Here is a 21,125-nt window from a genome sequence, read left to right as displayed (position 1 = left end):
TTGTCAGGGAGAAATACAGCAGGAGATAACTAACGTTACAATGTTTAAGTTTGGCGTCTTCAGAGCAGCAGGGTGGAGTAGTGACTGTCCCTATAGAGATCAATAAAGTATCACATTATAAAAATGCTGTAATAAGATAACCCTCTCTGTGGGTGTGGGGGTCTGTATTATATATTGTATTACATGTTGGTTAAGTGTTGATTACAATAGGCCTACATCTGATCAATAACAGGTTTACTAACAACTGACAGCCTCAAGTCACTTGCTATCAAACAGTTAGGCCTAACACCTGCGACCACATAACATTTAATTTAATTTAATTATTTTAATGAACTAAGCAGAAATCATCACTCATACTGGACTCATGTCCCCTTTTTTTTTTAATTCATTTTATAAAAGCAAGAATTTGACCAATTTGTACTCAGGGTCTATCATAAATAAGATAGATAGATAGATAGATAGATAGATAGATAGATAGATAGATAATAAAAACAGTTTGGTGGAACCCAGCAGTAACAAGTTGTCCATCAGTTGACAGTCTCACCTGTTGGCCACAGGGTTGTGCTCACAGCCTACTCGCCCCTTGGCTGTGCTGCTCCTCTGCGCATGCGTGTTCCGTTGGCGGAGCGGAGACCATTTCCTCCAGCAGCAGGCCTCGGAGAGCTTCAACACACTCACACATACACACACATATACAGACAGACACAGAGAGCACGGCCAACCGTCTACGAAAGCCTCGTTTGGGATTGTCTAATCTTAACGCCATAAAAAACCTGGATGCCCCCCAACCACAGGAGTCATCCTAATGGGCCTGCATCGCTAATTTGCAACAACATCTGGTCGACACCGAAGTGGTATCTTTTACGGTGAGTTGCCCACAGCGCACAGTCAGTGTTTTGTCTCGTTGTGTTGCTGCTGCTGCTGCTGCTGCAACGTTTTAGCACGGAAGGCTTCAGGATAATGCCCAAGGAAATGTCATAATTGGGCTGTCTCTTCTGCTGTTTGTTTGGGTCTACTCCTCGTACACGCATGACTATACTAAGTTGGGTTATTACACACGGTTTTGAATGCGCGGAGCTGAACCTGTTAAAAATGAGAGCGTTAGCGTTAGCTGCTAGTTAACATGCATTGTGACAACACGAGATCCATTATCGGACACAATTCATGCTAGCTCTGGAGAGATTTCACACTTCCCGTCTAAATCCCGTCAGTTTTGTCAGTAAAGCAGCAAACGAATCACTGATGAACAATGCCAAGGGAGTTGTAACACCACGTTTCTGCCGTCTGTTTATGTTACCTAACGTTACGCTCATTTTTCATGTGATGGACGGTTTCTGATGCGGTGCAGAAAACCTCCGAATCGAATTCCCTAGTTCCATAATCGGACCTGCAGTCAAGCGCTGTGTTCCGGTCACTGCTAATGCTTAATGCCGTTGTTGTTTTGGCCTTTTCCTTGGAATCACTTCACCTTTCCTTCACAAGTATTGACAAGATGTGGTCCCGTGTTATAGCAGTGCCCACTGAGACAGTGCTTAGGAGACTGGGAGACAAGGAACCGTCCAGCGCTAGCTTAGGCGGATGTGCCTTTTGATTTGGGTAAGCAGAGATGAAACTGACTACATACGCGTTAAGATTAGTGTATCGTTACGAAAATTGCAACATGCTTTTGCAACCCTGTATAAATACCGTGGTCTGGCTGATTGTGTGTGTGTGTGTGGGTGTGTGGGTGTGTGTGTGTGTGTGTGTGGGGGGTGTCATCCTCCATGTTTTGCGGGAAAAGGGGAAAAGAGCACATCAGACGGGGATCTGTCCGATAATGGACGCAATAATGTTAGCCACCTCCGCGTTAAAGGCTGGAGCCGAGGTTCAGTCCCATGCATTGATGAAACATGACTCTGTAATTTGCTGCTGTTTTAATATCTGCTGTCATTACATTCATTGATTTTCGTGTTTGTTTTATTCGGGCTCATAATTGCGCGGAACGAATAGTGCTGTAAATGATTTGTCCTGTAAATAATGTCAGCGGATAATTGAAATAATAATATTATGATGATAGTGTGATACTTATCCCAATAGGCAAATAGTCTTTCTCTAGCCCCCCCTCCCTCCACAGGGAGGTCAGAGGTCAGGCTCAGCTACAGAACAGGAACCCTGGAGCTGGTAGGGACAGTGTCTTGCTCAAGGACACTTCAGCAGGGTGGATGCTTGGTCTTCTGGTTTCGGGATGTGCAGTGCTCTAACATTAGGTGAGAACTTTCTGACTGTTGTTGGTATTTTGTGAGCCAGGCCAGCATGAAGCCTGTCACCCCTGCAGCTTTACACTTAGTTTGTTACCACCATGCTCAACACTTGAAGGTAATCGCCTGACAAAAATGTTGAAATGTACATACCTTTGCATGCTGTGACACGACTGTCAGAAACAATGTAGTGTCCTTAGTGTATTGTCACAATATACAGTGTTCCCATGTAGGTGAAGACGGCCCTGCCTTGTAACAAGCCTAATCACTTTCAGTCTTGCTGCTGGGTCATTTTCAAAGAAAATCTCTTATGATTAGCATATTATCTCGCTGTCTGTGCTTGTTATCTTCATTATGGTATCTCAAAATCTTAAATATAATGCATCCAGATCTTGTTAACCATTTTTAATAATGGATTGTCTCTGTACTAGGTTTCAGGCTGTCGGTGATTACCCTCTGCCTGATCATTTGGATAGAGACATTGACAGAGGACTGTCTGATTGCATAGATACTTATTTAGTGCATTAAGCAATTTGTTTGTCTGCCAAATTTAGTTTCTGGATTGTTTTCAGAATGAAATCCGAATCCAAGCACATTTACAGCATGCCAATGAAGGATCTCATTCTGAAACACTATCTATTTTGAATATTAAAAATAGAGTGCATCAGGGAATACCTAAAGAACACGAGTCTTTCCTTGAAATTGCTGCTATTTTGTAAGCAAAGGTCTTAAAGATGCCTCCTAACTTGTAATGTTTGTTATATTCATGCCAGCAATAATTTAGTAGGCGTGGGCGTCTTTTTTTTTTTTCAAATGGTTGATATCTCGTTTTGATGCCCAACTGTCTTACTGACTACAGTGAGTGCAGCGAGGTAATGAAGCAGCATGCCAGCTTTGGGGTTTCCATTCTAGAAATCTGTCACCAAGATTGGGTGGGAGATGGGTGTTAGGGGGTTGGCATCCATTATCCCCAGAGGAATTTGGTAAACCAGACTGCAACATGTTTGGGATCCATATGTTGTGTCTGTCAGGGCTAACCTGCTATTGTGCTAGGACGTCCAACACGGTGCCTCCAGGGTCTAGGCTGAGTGTATTCTCAATTCATGCCTCACTTCCTTTATGTGGGATTCCACGTCATTCTGCATGACAAAATCTGCCATGCTCACATGCAAATATGTAAACTACGAAGAACATGACTTCTTCTGAATTCCACGAAGCAGATTTTTTTCATTCCGAATGCAGTTTGCTGTGGCAATCTTCTTCATAAACACAGCAAGAGAACCGCATGAATCAGCCCTGGACTGAGTGGTGAGACAGCACACACAGGGCTCCCTCTCAACCTGTGAAAGCAGTAGTTGAAGAATCGCGAGTGGAAAAAATTGACCACACTAAGTCCCTTCCCTTCCCTGTCTTCTCTTTGTCAATAGCTCTCTCCCCGTCGCATTTATTGACTGATGGCTGGATTGGAATAGTCTCCTTGTGGTGCAGCTTGAAGAGGACTAGAGGTGACAGGACAGGCCTAGAGGCCTAGCTGCATGTCGGCTCTCTTCTTTTTAGTGAAGAGTTAAGAGGGGGAAAAAAGGATTGTCTGGTCTGTCCTTAGAGCCGTGAGGAACTGGGCTGTATTACTGTCTTATGTTAAGCTCTGAGCTCGGCTTACGCGCTCAGCAGGGAAGTAATGGCTCCTCTGTCTGTACACTGACCATCTCATTGCACATTTGAAGCCTGTCCAAGGCCCTGCTGACCTCAACACAATGACCGCGTTTAGTTTTTTTTCCACTCCCAGCCTCTTCTCTCCAATGTCCACTGTTCTTTTCATCAGAATCACTTTAATCACCAAGTGCTATAACTGAAGAGGAATTTGTCTTGGTGACTTTGGTGCAGACATAGTGACAACTTGCAGAGTTTAACAGTATATACCAAACATTGGCAACAAGACCTCACAGATGGTGCCCGACATACTATGCACAGTGGACTGTTCATAACACTCTACATAGATGCATTCAACATTGTGTACTACATGGCTGTCTGCATTTGAGCAGCCTTTTATACAGTATGTTTGTAGCAGTGCAGTAAGTGACCAATAGTGCATTTGTTCAGTGTACCAAGAGGACATAATACTGAATAGAATGTGAATGCACAAATTATATGATGTGCGTTGCTACATTCCTGTGGCTGAGAAGTTGTGTGCACGTTCTGAGCTCTGCAGGCTTGTGCAGACATTGCAAGTATTGCAGGATGCAAAGTGGCCAGCTGTGCATTGGTCCATTGATTTAGGAAGAGTGACAGAACATGAAACAGGCAGCAGATCTGTACTGCACCTGCGGTGGTTCCTCTTTTTTTTTTAAACTCGTGTTGAGATACAGTAGTGTCCATTGTAGAAGTCTCGCTTCATGCATCATGCATCATGCATCAGTCCTGCAGACCATTCTTCCCGGAGCGCTGCACAGTAGAACAAAGTTAGTATGTTGTAACTCAAACTTCTAATGTATTTCAACTGACTCTTGATCTGGCCATTCCTTGTGACTTGTAGATGCAAAACTGAAGTGCAGTATCAGATAAGCAAGCATACAATGAAAAATTGGACTTCTATAATGGCTATTGGCTAACTTCAGTTGAGACTGAAAGTCTGTCACTCTCTTATCAGCTAATGAAACTACTATAAGCTAACTTGCTGCTGCAGTGTTAGCTGACTATTTAACTCCCATCTGGTTATCGCTTGTTTTGTGAAGCATACTGTGAAACATATTGTTAATTCCTAATGAGTTGCGTCTTCAACATATTGTGTAGGCTACATTTCAAACTTTGCCTCTCTAATCCGTACGGCAATTCCAGCGTGACTTGAGTGATGACTGACTCTATGCAATGCATCAATCAATTATAGTTGTGTTTTACTAACACTCTTTCAGTGCATGACAGCTTTAAGTCTTTGTGTTTTGAAAACTACGTCAACCAGAAAAGACAGCTTTACGCACCATCACATCATCCAAAATGAATATAAAGTGAAAATTTACATGGGCAGCTATTCATTTACCTGGGCGGGCCGTCCCAGTATAATCAGTATATGCGAAACAAAGGAGAAGAGGGTCGCCAGCCCTGTTTTCTCTCACTGTCACTCCCATGTTGTCTTCTCCGTTCAGCAGCTGCTGGGCTGTGATGGAGGCAAACCCCCCCCGCCCCTCCCTCCCGGTCGCCATGCTGCCCAGTAGAATAGCGGCATTGTGGCTTCTGTCTAAGGCGCAAACACAGCGAGGCCTCTCCATCTGGGCAGCGGATGGTCAGGCAGGCAGCTCCTTGAAGGCCGTGAAGCTCCCACTGCCACGCCTGCTGGCCAGCTACACAGTGGAGGGCAATGAGTAGTGCTGCAGGCCCGACACATGCCTCGTCTCTCACTGCGCCACAGGCTCCAAAGACTCCCTACTGGGAACCATTTCACACCGGGGTAATAACGCTTAGCCCTCAAGAAAATAACATTTTAGCTTAGTGAATATCAAGAAACGAGGTAGTGAATGCAGGTTCAAAATCCCAACCAGGTGCTTCATGCAAAAGGCGTGAAATGCAAATAGAGATTTGGACTGAATTGGTCCTACCATAGTTGTTTATTATACAGGAACAGCAATTCAGAGTATGGGTATCTTTATTTTCTATTTCTTTAAAGGAGATAGATTTTAAAGGAGATACATATTCAAATAATACATAGTTGTTACATGGTTCAAGATATTTTGTGTGCCAGCTCAGATACATTAAAATCTCATTGTTTTCTTTGTCCACCTCCCAGTGGAACCAGTTTATAGTAGATGTGTTGCTACTGGACCTGTCATTGGGGGTCAAAGGTCAGAGACACCTGTGCATCAAAGACAAATCTTTAAACATTGCAGTTGGAATCCTCGCAGTACGCTTTGTATACATGCACTGCACCACTGCCTGATCCAACAAGGAGGCGAAAGTATCATAAGAGGCGCTGGCTAACTCGACATGTCAGGTGTCAGCCAGAGGACCTCCATCAGTTTCTGTAACCTGCAACTAAAAGCGTTTTATGATCCACGTAACGATTTTCTACCCGAGGTGACAATTTAGAAATAGCGCCGTGAAGAATTCCTCGGCTACCAGACATAAATCAAGCAAAACTGCCAAGTCACCAGCTTAGATATGGCCTGTGGGCCCCTCTCTCCGTCCTCCACTAACCAGTGTGTTTATCGCCCGGCCCTGCCTCCAAACCCATCACAGCTCCCCCATGGTGCAAACCAGCAGGCGGCCACGGTTAATTATTTAAATGACCAGTCGGCTGGGCGACATCAGACGGGAATTTTGTGTTTTGTGGGAGCTGATTTGAATTAATGAGCAGAAGATAAATTTCAGCCGATGGAAACAGAAGGTCACTTCCTCCTTTGAGCGGAGCCATGCAGAAGAGCCGAGGTCAGGGGCTTCTGTCTTGCCGGCCTAACAGGGGAGCGAGGCCGGTCCTTGTTTTGGCATGGACAGGACACCCAGAGTAACTAATTTGGTTCAGATAGGGGACGTTTGGGGACGTCACACACACACACACACAGCATAGTTGGATATCAGGGCTCGTTTTCCTCCTTTCAGAAGAAGCCGTATGCTGCATGAGAAACAACTTCCACAGAGCGATATTATCTATCACAGTAAACATGAAGCCTTCATTTGGTTTTGTCAAAGTCTCTGTTTTATCGTTCTTTCATTGTGTTTCAGTGTTTTCATATCAGTGCTCGTGTTACATTACACTCTGCTTACTGTCAATCACCTGACACCCCCAGGAAGAAATGGAAGTCTCCACCAGGAAATGATCCCTAAATCATGTTGCCTTACAAACTTTAGTGTCACATCCGTGTGTTTATTTAGGGCATCTTTGTTGGCATGGACAGCAGTTAATTTCAAGCTAGTAAAGCGAGTAAATATAAAAAAAACATTAATTACATGAAGCATGCATTGCAAAATGAGTGTAAACTAGACCTAGACAGTAGTAAATGGGCTATAGCTGAACTAAATGACACTGGTATTCTCCTTTAACAATTAATTTGCTGTTCTTTTTCTTATACTTCTCATTTATAGTATCAGAATTTTCATTTGCTATGTTGAATCAGAAATGGCTTTAAATTCAACTCCAAGTAGCATTAAAACGTTTTGAAAAGTCTTAAATTTGGCTTTCTGAAACCAGCAGATACCCTGTACACAAAGATGGACATATACATGCACAGAGACACACAAACACATGCAGTGACACAGGCACATACAGTAACTCTCCTACTGACTGTGGAGACGGGTTCAACAGCCAAGCAGGAAGCGGATTGGACCTCAGACTCATGCCAACATGTCCTTCAGATGTGGGGCTTCCCCTGCTTTCCTGTGCTCTCTAATCACTCTGCCTTCCCCACACAGAGCACCTGTGTCCTGGTTAGCTGCAGCCGTTTGTATTGAGGCCAATACAGGGAGAGAAAGACGAAGTAGTGCAGTCAATATCATGTTGTTGTTGTTGTTGTTGTTGTTGTTGGTGCCACTGCTGACGGTTTTCTCCAGCCACAGAAGGTATAACTGTACTGCTGCTGCTGCTGCTGCTGTTGTGACTGTGGCACCAAAAGAATCCAGGATGAGTCACTGATGATGATGATGACGATGAATCCCATCTCAGCAGGGAGGCTTCCTCTTTTATCCGCCGTTTGATGCACAGGGCAGCTTGTGCAATCAAGTCTTCAGATGAACTTCAAAGATAGATGCTTCTGCTTTAATAATGTCGCAGACAGTTTTGAAAAGTGAAGTGATCTGAATTAGGTCTATTGTAATACAGGGTTTCCTTTAAAGGAAGTTTTTACTTGAGCGTTTTGATGTAAAAAAAAAAAAAAAAAACAAGTGTGGAAGCCCCTACTGGCTATTGTTTTTCTAAAAGGGGCATTTTCCTGATGTGGTCCAAGGAGAGCTCAAGCCAGAGGATTTGTTCAGTTTTCAAATTGACAGAGACCTACTTCTGGGCCTATCTAACTCGTATTTCCTTACCTAGCTCTTCTCTATCATGGATATACATATCAAGGATATTGTAGGGGCATAAGAATATTTTGTTCCATCTGTTGTAAGGGCATTGTGGCTCCAACCATTTCACTGCTCACAATCGGTTGATTGAAATGTTGATAATCTAGGTATTGAAGCTAATTCTACTGTTGCTCTCATCCCAGGTCGCTCTGGATAAGGGCTCAGCTAAACTGTAACCAAGACGTTTCTCTGTCGCTAGAGAAGCTTGCATCAGATTATTGACCACTCGCTGAGCAAGTCTGTGGTTGCTATTTTGGTCCTTCAGCCAACAGTATCCGCCTGCTAGCCCCACGCAACATGTGGGTGTTGCTGGTGGTCTCTAACAATCCATCACAGCCACAGCTACTTAATCATACTCGGGCTATAATTGAAAGACGAAGGGGGGGGGGGGGGGGGGGGGGGCACTAAATTTCCATGCTGTCTGAGTGAGAGTGCTCTTACGGTCTTTGACCAGCGTGACTTGGATGTTAAAGATACCCCAACGCTCTGACTGTCACCACACAGCGGCTGACGGTGAGCACCACGCTTGCTTTCTTTTCTTTTTATAGGGAAAGTGAACTGAGGAGGCATGCTCTTCTAGAGCAACACCCCGCTTCACTTACGCACACTTCCTCACATTCTCAACTGGGAGCTGCCCAGTGCAACCACAGTCTTCTGCTGTTGGTCTGGGATTAGAACCAGTGATCTTCCTTTCACAAGCCAGAAGCCAGGGCCTTAAACTCAGATTGATAAAATAAGAACTAATAATATGGTATTCAAAATTATCTGTAACATCTGGGGGCATCCTCCCCCAGGAGAAAATAAAAAAAAGTTCAACAGCAAACGCATCAATCTGGTGCACTTTGACATGAACATACATGGGTCTAAATTAAGCAGCGCAGTAAACATCAGTCTGTACAGGCCTACAGTGATATATTGTGGTGTGCTGTCTGTCTCTCTCCTCACTCCTCCCCTCCTGAATTCTTCTCTGATTTCTCTCCTCCCCTCATCTGTTTCTCTGTCCTCTCTTCAGTTCAGGTTGTGCAAAAGATAAACAGACACAGTTATCAATGAATATATTAAAGGCTATATATGATAGGCCTATACAGTATCATCACTCCTCATCTGCCACTTTACTGTAAAAGAAAACAGATTAAATGACCTGTATTTAATCAGGTGTGCCGCTATGTATTTCAGAAACTCATATTTTTACAACTACACAGTAAACTACTTTTGTTTGTTAGATATGAAAACTTAACTTTAATCATAACTTATTTTAAGAAGCATATGATTATTCCTTTCATCTTCTTAGAAAGCTGATGTTTTCCCATATTACATCATAGCTGTAGTAACAAAGATCATCATGCTGTGGATAAGCCTAATCCATTCTGAATGGCATGGGGGGGAGTCTAAATTGCATTAGGAAAATATATAGAGGTACGAATTCAAAATCTCATTTTTAAACACGTTTTCTCACATTTAAGGGAAACCATGTTCCAAGCTGAAAATACTATAGATGTTTCATGTGGAGGGAAATAGTCTTTATGCATTTAATGCTTAGCAGCCCAAAACAAGCTGAATGGGAGGATGAACCTGACAAGACCAGACTTCAGTAATTACAGAACTAACTAGCTGGCAGACTGGAGACACAAAAGACATTTTGTTTACAATGATTCAATATTATATTGGCAAAGATGTTGTGCTTTGCTAGATGTCAGGCCTTTCAAAAGCCATTTTGGCCCTTTGGAAACAATGAAGAGTTTAGACGTAGCTTGTAGGCATCTAACCATGAAGCTACCAGCCAAGTCAAGTGTCAAACCAAGCTAGCACTCAAGCATGCCACAGTCCACAAGCCAACTTTCACATGTGGACGTAAAGTGGTACATGAGTTCACCTTTTCCACACGAGTTGCTGGTTGTCACTTTTTCTCATGTAATGCGCTGCGGTGACATTCTGAGTGAAGCTGCTTGCAGCGCCGGTTATAGCCTCAGTTCAAGCCATGCAGCCACACAGGCTCGACGTTCTTCTTTGTCTTTGAACTAGTAAGATGAGGCTGTAGCACCCCTCTGGATTAATATCGCCATTGCATGCTTTTAAAATAAATGTGACACTGATGTAGTTTTACCATGCACAATGCAGCCATTGTAATGAACACATAATATACACCCATTTTTGCTGACACTGGGCATATTTTTATCAAGGCAGCATGGAATGACCCAGGCGGCTGCCTTGGAATTCTCAATGCAGGAAGAACACTGCGAGCCCGTTTCTCTTAGCCCTGGGCTACCGCCGTCCTCCTCTGCTTGTGCCGGGAAGTCGTCACTCGGCCTCTGGAGTCGGACTGCCTTTGGACGTGGAGTGTGCCAGTTCACTTCCTGGTTTCTAAACATAGCGCCAGTCGATTGAGGAAATGGGATTACTGCAGTTGAGTGCTCATAGTGTGTGTTTGTAGTCCATGCTGACCAGAAGTGACCCGTTCACTCTCTCTCATTTCGCTTTGGTCTCGCTCACTCATTCACACACACATTCACACAGTCACTCTCACTCGCTCACCTACTCCGTCACTTATTCACACACACACATTCAGACACTCACACACTCTGTCACTCTGATCTTCATACACATACACACACACTCTGTTGTGCTGAGGAGCAGTCAGATCATCTGCTACTCCTGCTGCTGTCCAGGTCTCTGGGTAGACCGTGGGGTCAGTGCTGGAGGAAAATAAAGCCAGCCGTATCAGGTTTCTGCAAAGCTCCTTCTTGAGTCTCCTGGGAACGTAAGAATGTACCAGCCATTTTGGATACGCCGACCCCTCCCAAGATATTCGGCGATTTGTTCCCAGCATTAACCTCATTGTGTCGAGTCGGGGTAGAGTTTGGATAAATGTTTGGGGTGTAGATTGTTGTTGTAGTTGTTGTTGCCAAAAATGCGGTCCGTGTTTAGCTTAGTCAGGCAACCAATTAGAATGGACATTCACATAAGCCGGTGTAGTGTGAATTGGCATATGAGGTGCTTGATGTTGTCACTATGATGGTATTGCAGTAATGGGTTGCTGTTCTGTTTATATCCTCATGTAAAGTGTTGTTCCTGGGCCAGCCATGAACATCATCAGATGTGTATAGCAGTATCTATTTAAACACTGAGATGGGACCATGGCCTGTTCCTGCTGGGTCCCCCATATGGCTCAAGTCCAGTCTCATCAAAACACATTCCTGTAAATTAATTGCATTTGGCAAGTGTATGCTTTTTGCATAACCTGTAAGGAGAGGAATGAATAAACTGAACTTAGTGATTCACATTCTGGTATGTTTTCCTAAGAGCCTGGGGGTTCAGAGTGACACTAAATTTGCTCAATTTGTATAACAGGCTTAAGAACCTATGGTGTTACAGAGAACTGTATAATGCAGTGTATATATGTAGAGTGATGTGTGTGGTCGGCTGGCCAGAGTATGTCTTGCACTGTCCCTTTGTACTGTATGTGAGGTCCAGTTGTCCCTGTACCATTCAGTAAGTGCTGTAAAACTGTAATTTGTCAGTATTTCTCTGCATTTGACCCATCAAGTTCAGTGAGTCTGATTCTGGTGTGTTTTAAAACGCCTGCCAGTGTCCCAGAGTAACACTGAATTTACTCAGGTTGGGTTGTGGGGCTGAAGATGTTTAAGAACCCCCGCTGTATAGGTTGGTGTTGAGCAGTGGTTGTGTGAGTCGACTCAGGATTGGAGGTTAGGCCTCCTAGTCTAGCCCACATCCAGGTGCTTACCCCTGTCTGCCACACCCTGTTACTATACTAAGTACCAGCCAGGGCACCTGATTTAAGAACGGGTACTGCAAGTTTTTCCAGAACCAGTACTCCATTTTATAATGTTGCGTGTTACATTTAATATTATAAATACATTTCCTATATTGTAAATACATTTAATATTGTAAATAATATTCTACATTGCCGCACATGAGGGTAAATCTTCCTAAAAACTTGATTCCAGTCAGATTAAGTTTGTCATTATTTCACCAGAAAATCATGGCCATGATGATTTTAAAATTATCATGTTTTGTTGCTTGTACACGACAGCAGAGGAAGTTGTGCGTAGTTTCAGGTGCTCCTTTTCAAAAGTACAATCGAAGGTACTTTTGAGAGGAAAAAAACTAAAGCAAAGTCACCTAGTATGGTGGTGGAATTGAAACACTTTTAACTATTATTTCATGCTACTTTTAGGTTGTTTTTGTTGAGGTTTTTGTGCTGCGGTATTGCTATAGAATTGAAATTGTGCTACTTTTGCTGGAATCAGTACTGGAGCCAGTGTTTTGGTATTGTAACAACACTGTCACCAACTCTCTCACAGTACTGCAAGGATAAAAGTCCACCAAATGGAATATTACAGATGATATTATCTCACCCCAACCCAGAATTGGTCTTTCCACTTTTGCCCTAGAGTTATCTGCAAAGTGCCGTATAGTAATATCCTCCCTGATATTAAAATACTATGGGTTCTTTATGCAGACTTCCCTCAAACGCCGTGCCCCTGTCCCTGGGCTGTGAGAGTGAACGGGGTTATCACTTCATGCAGTGTGTGAGGCTTTTGTGCATTTACTGAAGAAATCCCTGAGCCCCGCTCTCCACAGGCCAGATTTGCAGTTGCTGCCTCTGCAAACATTGGCTCTGCATTTGCAGAAATCCTGTGAAGCCTCGTCTGTGTCGCGCTGTCCAGCTATCAGGTTTTCTCACCAGGGCTATGAGCATCACCTTATCGCCTAATCTCCCGGCTCTACACGTCAGAGAGAAAGAGACTCTTTGATGTGCTGTCAGTCAGTGTAAAATACATACACACACACACTCTCAAACGCAGCTGTATGCCATTTCAGTCTACATTAATTCACAGCTTTGTTTTTCATTGTTGACCTTTCGCTCCATTTTTTTCAGTGTGTGCACGCAGTCGTCTCCTCGCTTTTTTCAACCGATTTTGTGTTTTATCGCGGCGTTTAATTGTTTTCCTGCCTCAGACTAGAGATCGGTTGGCAGCTTGTGTCGGCTGGCAGCGTGTGTGGGATAGCAGGGTTGTTTCCTATTTTGATTAAGACGGGGTTTCATTCAGAGCGCAGGGGAATCTGTTGTGGTGATGCGCTCCTTGCAGCAGATGCAAAGGCAGTGATAAGAATAAGAGTTCTTTGTGCGTGCGTGCGTTTGCATGTGAAGTGCGACTGTATGTGATATGATTTTAATGTGGGCTAAAACTAGGGCATATGTAGGGAGATGGTGATATGACACGCCTCGGTGTGTCTGTCTCTCACTCAGACACGCCTCGGTGTGTCTGTCTCTCACTCAGACACACACAGACACACACCAAGCTCTCAGACCTTCACTTTCCCACACCCAGTACACACACTGTGAAGCGTACCACCAAAGCAGTGGGGCAGTGGTTTTCTTCATCTGGCAGGTAGTTGTCTTTTCAGCTAATTAGGCTACAGTTCAGTTCACAACTGATTCCTACCCTAGCCTATGAAAAGAAACTAATGGCCTAGTTAACATTGTTGTAGACTTGTCTCTAGGGTTGCACTATTATGACTAAAACAATAATCCTGATTATTTTGCTAGATATTATGTTGATAGTTATGAATCACAATTATTATTCTTTGGGGACCCACATTACTGCATCTTATATCAACATCTTGATATATTTTCAACTACAGCAGGTGCTCTAAATGCAATAAAATACCAATGGTCCACAGTGATCAATTATGGAGCCTCACATCGCGATAGCCTATATGATTATACATGATTATGTAGCCCTACTTGTCTCTCTTAAAGTGGTAATCCACAAACTTTGAGTTTCTATAGGTGGCGCTCTTTCCTTTGTCTGTTCAGCCGTGGCGTTTATTCCAAACAAGCCAGAAATGTAAAACGCATCACTTCCTGTATACCAGAGGACTTTTCCCAGGAAAGACCTACCAGACATCCGGTGTTTAGAACAGCAAGTGAACTGGCTATAGGTTGAATCACTGTTGTGTTTATATCGGTAATGGAGAGAAGCAAAATGGACATTTATTTATATGAAAATGTGATGGATTATCAGTTTAACCTATCCAGAGCCCAGTATCCTTTTAAGAGATGCAAGTCAGAATAATTTCACTTCCTGTCAGCGTGAGTATACGTGCAAACTGAATGCACACACACAATTTCACTTCCTATATGTGTGTGTGGTTCTGTGCGTGCTTGCATATGTACCGGCACCCGACAGCGGAGTGTGTGTGCTAATGGAAGTGTGGGGTTGGGGATTAATAATTCAGAGCGCTGCCGTAGCTGGGTGGAGCCTCCATTATTCATGGTCGGCGTTGGAACCGACAACTGGCTGCTGCTGATATAAAGGACCGGCAGCTGCAGCCGTCCGCCGAGGAGCGGGGCGATCCTCAACCCCTTCACCTCTGCCGCGGTCCTCCATCCTCTGTTCTCTACACCCTCTCTCCTCCTCCTCCTCCTTCTCCATGCCCTTGCCCTCCTCATCTCTGTCCTTGCCATCTCAGATTGCCTTTCTCTCTCTCTGTCTCTCTCTCGCTCTCTTTGTCTCTGTGTCTCTCTCCCTGTCTTTCTATCCATGTCTGTTTATGCCTCTCCCTGTGTCTTTCTATGCCTCTCTCTCAGTCTCTGTATACCCCCCCTCCTCCCTCTGTCCCAGTCCACCGAGGCTGGTTTTCCTCCATAGTATCAGTGCTGCCGTCGCTCAATGCTTCTTTTATTAGAGTCGGAGCTCCAGTCACCGCTAATGCCACTGCCATATTGTACCAGCGCCTTCCTGTGGCTGCCGCTAATGACATTCTTTGTCTCTCCATCCTCGTGCTTCGCCTCCTCCTCCTCCTCCTCCTCCTCTTCTCCTCCTCCTCCTCTGGTTTGAATGGAGGAGTTGTCATGTGTTGCTGTCGAAGGAGGAGGAGAAGCTACAATGAAAGCAGCAGGCAGCCCCCCCCCCATCCCCCTCCATCCCCTCCATCGCTCTCTCTCACCTCCTGGGATGTTTGAAGCCAGTACTGTGTGAGTGTGTGACAGCATACATTAGGCCCTGGTTGAAGACCGTGCATACATATGTGTGTGTGACAGCATGCGTTAGGCCAGGGGACGGCGTCCTTCCGTGTGTGTGTTTGCCTGTATGGGCGTGCATGCATGTGCGCGAGTGTTCAATAACATGCATAGCATCGACCAGGGATGAAGACTGTGTGTGTGCGCCTGCCAAGCAGATGTCCTGTCAGAAAACACCTCCCAGAATCCCCAGCCCTCCGGCTCCCAGCATGCACCACCTCCGCCTCCCAAGCCTCCCTTCACCACTCAGGCTGCTTCCCTCCCTTATCTGCCTCCACCTTTCACTGTCCTCCCAGGGAAGTCCTCAGTCATTCTGTCCTTCTGCACCGCTCTGCATCTTAACACACACACACACACACACACACACACACCTTCACCACCAAGATGTGCATTTCCATTTTTTGTAAACTACATTGAAAAGAAACACCAAGTTTAGATGTCAGTTATTGCATCACAGCACCCAAAATCTAAAACAAGCATTTACATGGGCGATTGTTAATTTTCCTGGGTGGGTCATCCAAATATAATCAATTAATGGGAATCCCTGCAATGAAAGTAGTACAAGAGCGCACACACACACACACACACACATAGAGGCAGACTCCGTAACGCAGTGTCTCCATAATGTATGCAATCATGAAAATGACTGCAGCCTGCCGTTGCCTGCATGGATATTGAGGGGATATAAATAGCCGGGCCTGGCTGAGTGTGTGCTGCTCAGGCTGTGGAGCCGCGGCACACGGAGCTCAAACAATAAGCCGTCATCACTACCCTTCCTCCCCTCTCCCTGCTCCAGTCCTGCAGCCTCCCAGAGCTCGACACGGGGATTCATTCTCTCTCTCTCTCTCTCTCTCTCTCTCTCTCGCTCTCTCTCTTCCTTTCTTTCTTTCTCTTCCTGCCTCCCTGCTTTTCTAATCTGTCGGCGGTTGCGAGCATGAGCTTTGTCACTTGTTACATCAGAGAGGCGGGTGGGGGTGGCGGGTGGGGTGGGGGGGGGGGCTGCCTGTGTACCTACCTGTCGGTCTGCGATGGAAGAGGTTCCTCTGGCACGCTGCTCCATTTCTCATTCAGATAAAAATAGGTGAGGATGGCTCTGGATTATACTCACACATGACTCCTTTGCTCTACTGAGTAGTAGGATGTGATTTTTCTCCCCCTCAGTTCAGAATTTCAAGGGGATTTAGTCATTTCTTGGGTTTTCCAGTTTTATCATTTGACTTTTGGCACAATGCGGCCATCTGACCAGCAGAGTTTTAGCAACTCTACTGTTTTTTTAATAACAAACCGGTATAGTTTGCTAGGCAGAGAAAACAGCAGCAGGCGTCTGATGGGTTGTACAGGCGGGACTTCCTACTGTGCTGTTTTCTTGGCTAAAAGCTGTTGCCAACTAAGTGACTTTGTTGCTAGATATAAGAACACTTTTATTTTTCAAAAGCAACTAGTGACAAATCTAGCTACTTTTTCAGACCATGGGGAAAAATGTTGTGCTGACAGTCAAAGCATTTGGCAACAAATTCAAGGTGTCTGTAGGTCCTGAAAAAAGTCTTAAAATGTCTTGAATTTGATTACCTGATTTCAAGGCCTCAATAATCCTTAAAAATATTGCAGTTAGTTGCCGCACCAGGGAGAAATCAGCCCCGTCATGCAGACCTGTACTAAGTTGATGTCATTCTAACTGGCATTAAAGAGGTTTTGAAGTCTTAGATTTATCCCCCCCAAAAAACAAACTTGCAGATACCCTGAAACTGGTAGGACTGATACCGCTAATATGCAAATTAGCGCATGACATCATCTAGTCTTCACTACGGGGGCACCGCCAAAGACCCACTTTAAGCCAGCAAAGACTGACATTTGACTACCATTGATTTCTAAAGGGATGTTTAGTTTCCCTTATGGGACGGTCTATCTATCCACTAGGCCACCCTGTCCTTGCTTTTTTGGTATTCCTGGTTGCTTTCCGGAGTCGGTGACAGATGATGCATCTAACAGATTCAGGCTAGGTCAGCCCATCTTGTCTCATTGCCGTCTGTCAGAAGGAATAGAAGGCATGGCTTTTGATCCAGTAGAGCTAGAGCTACAGGCAGGATGGTAGCCTAATGGTTAGAGTAGTGGTCTTGTGAACAGAAGGTTAGTGGCTCATCCCTGGGCCAACTGGGTGACTCTGGGTAGGGGAAATGTCATTAATCTCCCTCCATTCCTCCCCTCCCTCAGTGGGATGCCCCTGAGCAAGGCACTTAATCCCTCCAATGGAGCTGCTGGCTGACAGTAGAAGACAGTGGTTGTACTGGGCAGCATTTTGACGTTAATAAAGGTTAAGAAGAGGCTGCAACGCAACCTCAACAGAGCAAAAGACTGCAGGGCTCGACAGTAGCGGTTGCCCGATTGCCTTTGGCAACCAGATTTGGGTCACTGTCAACCATTTTGTGTTGTCTGATTGTCCCTGTTGGCAACCACTTTTTTCTGTGTAAAAAGAAAATAAATCCTCGCTAAAAGACAACAAAAGCTGTTGACTAAGGCTACATTGTGTTCATGTGCAGTTAAGTAAGTTGTAACACTTGAACCTTCATAGCTAGTTATTAGCTACTAGCATGCTAGTTTGCTAATATCGTTAAAGTAACTTAAAACATCTATCAATTATGTGCAGAAATGTACCATCTAATCCTGTCTCATGGCTAATTGCAACCATATTGTCAATTTCGGCAAGCAAAAGCTGATGCCCGGTTGCCAGCTTGGCAACCACTTCTACAAGTTAGCATCAAGCCCTGCGCTGAATACTTGTTTCTTTCTGTTGCTGCTGGACCCTCCGTCCATCTCTCCCTCTGAACCAGAGAGAGGGGGAGAATGGGGAAAATAGCAGATGGGTCCAGTCGTTTCTGAGGGACGGCGAAAAGAGCGCCACATCTAAAAATGGCAGAGGCGGCTAGATAGGTTGCGTGTGGCAGATGGCAGAGCCAGGCGCACAGTTTAATGAGCGAGAGGAATGTAGGGATGCCACTCTCCCTCTCACTTCCTCTCTCTCCATCATCTTCTCCTTTATTATTTACCACCCCTCCCATTCCTCTCCCGTCTCTCTGCTCTTCTCTTTCAGTGTCCATTCTTTGCACCTTGTTATTGGGTGAAGTTGTGCCAGAAAACTTTTTCAACTTGTTTTTCCTCCTGTGAGGTCTCCCCAGGATCATTCCAAGCATCTCTCTGTTTCAGACAGAGGAATCGATCCACTGCCGTGCTCAAAGCACCTGAGCTTCCTTTTTCATCAAGAGATAGAAAAATACATTTGAATTTGAAGATTTGAAGAGGATTTGAAGGGTTTGATTTGTGGCGCGAGTGGCAATAAATTGTACCTATAGCCTAAGTCACTGACATACTCATCTGCCCAAGGGTTGTTGTCAGCATACCAAAATTTTGGTATGTGGTAGCAATACCAGTGTTCTTAAAGAGTTTCCTGTTGGACATATTTTGCGGTAGCATACCTGCTCTTGCCCGCTAGCAGTGAAACTGCATGCTTGTACATGGAGCATAACATTATGGTAAACGTAAGGCAAATTAAATCTGTGTGTAAATAAACAAGTTTTTGCAAGGATTTACATCCCTGAGTGTGACTTTTATTCAATCTGATGATAGTAGACATGATGTGAAACATTACAAAATAGACTACTGGGTTTGGAAAACTCAAATATTGTACCAGTTCTCAAATTAGGTACCCTTGTGCTTTGTCAGTACTCTGTGAACGCTAGTAGAGACTGCCAGTCAGGACACAAGGACACAAGCACCACAAGGCTGAGGGTAGAGTAACAGGGTGTGGTAGCCCGGGCCATGCAGCTGGGCTGCACTAAGAGGCCTAACCTCCCCTCCTCTGTGGTCCACTGCTAACCTTTACACAGGGATTCTTGCACAGTTTCAGCACCACAACCCAAATTTAGTAAACTTAGTGTTACTCTGGGACCCTGTCTCTTTAAAGAGAACATGAAATGGCATTTTGAGAGCACCTTACTCAAGTAATTTGTCGTATTTTCAGTTGACACTGAATGTTGGGGCTGGTCATAATGTGGAGACGGGTCATTCAGAAATGTTTAGGGGTCACATAGGGGTTAGACAGTCTTTTTAGCCTTCATTCTTCCTCCAACACCTCCATCATCCCAGTAATTGGAGCAGAAAGTGGAAGTAACGCTCGGAGTGAATACACAAAATAAATAAAAATTTAAATAGGTTAGGATATGATCAGTCCACACAAATGTCATCTGCCTTGTTTCAGTACATTAGGACATGGAAGAAGAATCCATAGTAAAACAAATCAGGTACCGCAGTACTTTTTCAGTACTGGCATTCCGTGCAACCCTAATCTGACCTAATCCAAGCAGCGGAGCAATGGAGCAGTAGGTAGGCAGTAGAACTTCAGGTTACAGTTGTTGTTTTTTGGACATGTAACATTTGGGAGACCACCTCATATTCATAAGGAAGCTGTCTTGGTTTTGTTTTGGCTGGGAGCGGAAACCTGGCGGGCGTTGAGTGGGGGTTTTGGCCTCGTCTCCGCGCTGCCCGCTGTGTGCCAGAGCCATGTGATGGCTGAAGCATGTGGAGGCCTGGTAGAGGCGGCCTGCTGTGGCCGGGGACGGGTCATCCAGATGAAAAGGACACGAGGACACTGAGGCTTATTAAAAGGCCGGGGAGGCTGCTTCGTCTCGGGGCACAGCGTGTCTCCCTGCAATCGCGCTAATTGGAGCCCACTTCCTGCTTTCTAATGGTTGGGGGTGGCTTGGCACACACACACACACAGATACAGACACATGCACACAGAGGCACTGAACGAGATGTACACACACATAAAGATGCAGATGCACAAACTCCCACAGACAGGCCTACACACAAACACACAGTGCATTGATCTAGATCTCTGCATCTACTCCCCCAGACTGTTGGAGTTAAAAAGAATGTTTTCAGTCAACTTGCCTTGTAAACTTCGTAGGCTAGTCCTCAGTACGAGAAGCAGTTCGCACACTGATCTGTGCTGCGTTATACAACCAAGTTTCAACCAAGCAACGTGATTGGTCAAAGGCATGTCCCAACCATGCTGATAATTCCCATAATGCATGGTTAGTTCTCGTGGTAACCAGGGAGCTAGTTAGTGATGTTTCTTGCTTTCTCCTTATTTTTTATTCTAGCATATGGATACTACTTGGAAGAAAACTTTGGAGACACATGCAGTGTTAACGATTGTGTAAAAGCTGTGAGAACATGCTTTACTGTGATTATGGGACTTCAGCTCTGCCGACAGCACTCTGCTGCACCTCACACCCATTGAATCACCCACCGTACCCATAATTGCAGTAAAGAACGCCCACTCAGGTATTACTGCTGCAGTCCATTTTCAGTTTTTGTGCTTAGACAGTACTTTTAATTTTTCCTCTAGAGGGCTGTTTTTTTCATACACGACGCAACACTGTGGAAGCCAACACTTGCAGTGTGAGTAGCACAGCCGCCTAGTGGTTGTTCTAATGGAGTTTGACCTGTAACTGAAAAGTGGCATTCAATGTGTTCTGTATCATAAGTCCCTCCAGATTAGAGTGTCCGCTACCCTAAATGCCTAAAATGTAAAACAGTGACAGAGGTCATATGCAAATTCTGTTTTAATGTCAAGCATGAGTACAGACACTAAAATGATTAGCTCACTCATGTGTACACGTGTCAGTATTTGCATATTCTCCAACCAGGGATGTCATATTCTGTCAGCCCGTGCCATGGCAGACACCTCATACGCCTCGTACGTCTCCATCTTTGGCTGTAACAAACAGGCCTGCTGT

General features: G+C 44.8%; 1 protein-coding gene across 1 annotated transcript in view; it reads left to right on the top strand.

The window, feature by feature from the left end:
- Positions 1-685: 685 nt before the first annotated feature.
- Positions 686-21,125, top strand: part of cskl (c-src tyrosine kinase-like) — a 51,017-nt gene continuing 30,577 nt past the window's right edge. The window contains exon 1 of the mRNA XM_071897329.2: positions 686-866. The gene's annotated coding sequence lies outside the window, so the exon portion shown is untranslated. The remainder of the gene's footprint in view (positions 867-21,125) is intronic.

The sequence above is a fragment of the Centroberyx gerrardi genome, chromosome 1 (assembly GCF_048128805.1).
Source record: "Centroberyx gerrardi isolate f3 chromosome 1, fCenGer3.hap1.cur.20231027, whole genome shotgun sequence".
NCBI classification, from domain to species: Eukaryota; Metazoa; Chordata; class Actinopteri; order Beryciformes; family Berycidae; genus Centroberyx; species Centroberyx gerrardi.
This window is presented reverse-complemented; position numbering and strand designations above follow the sequence as displayed.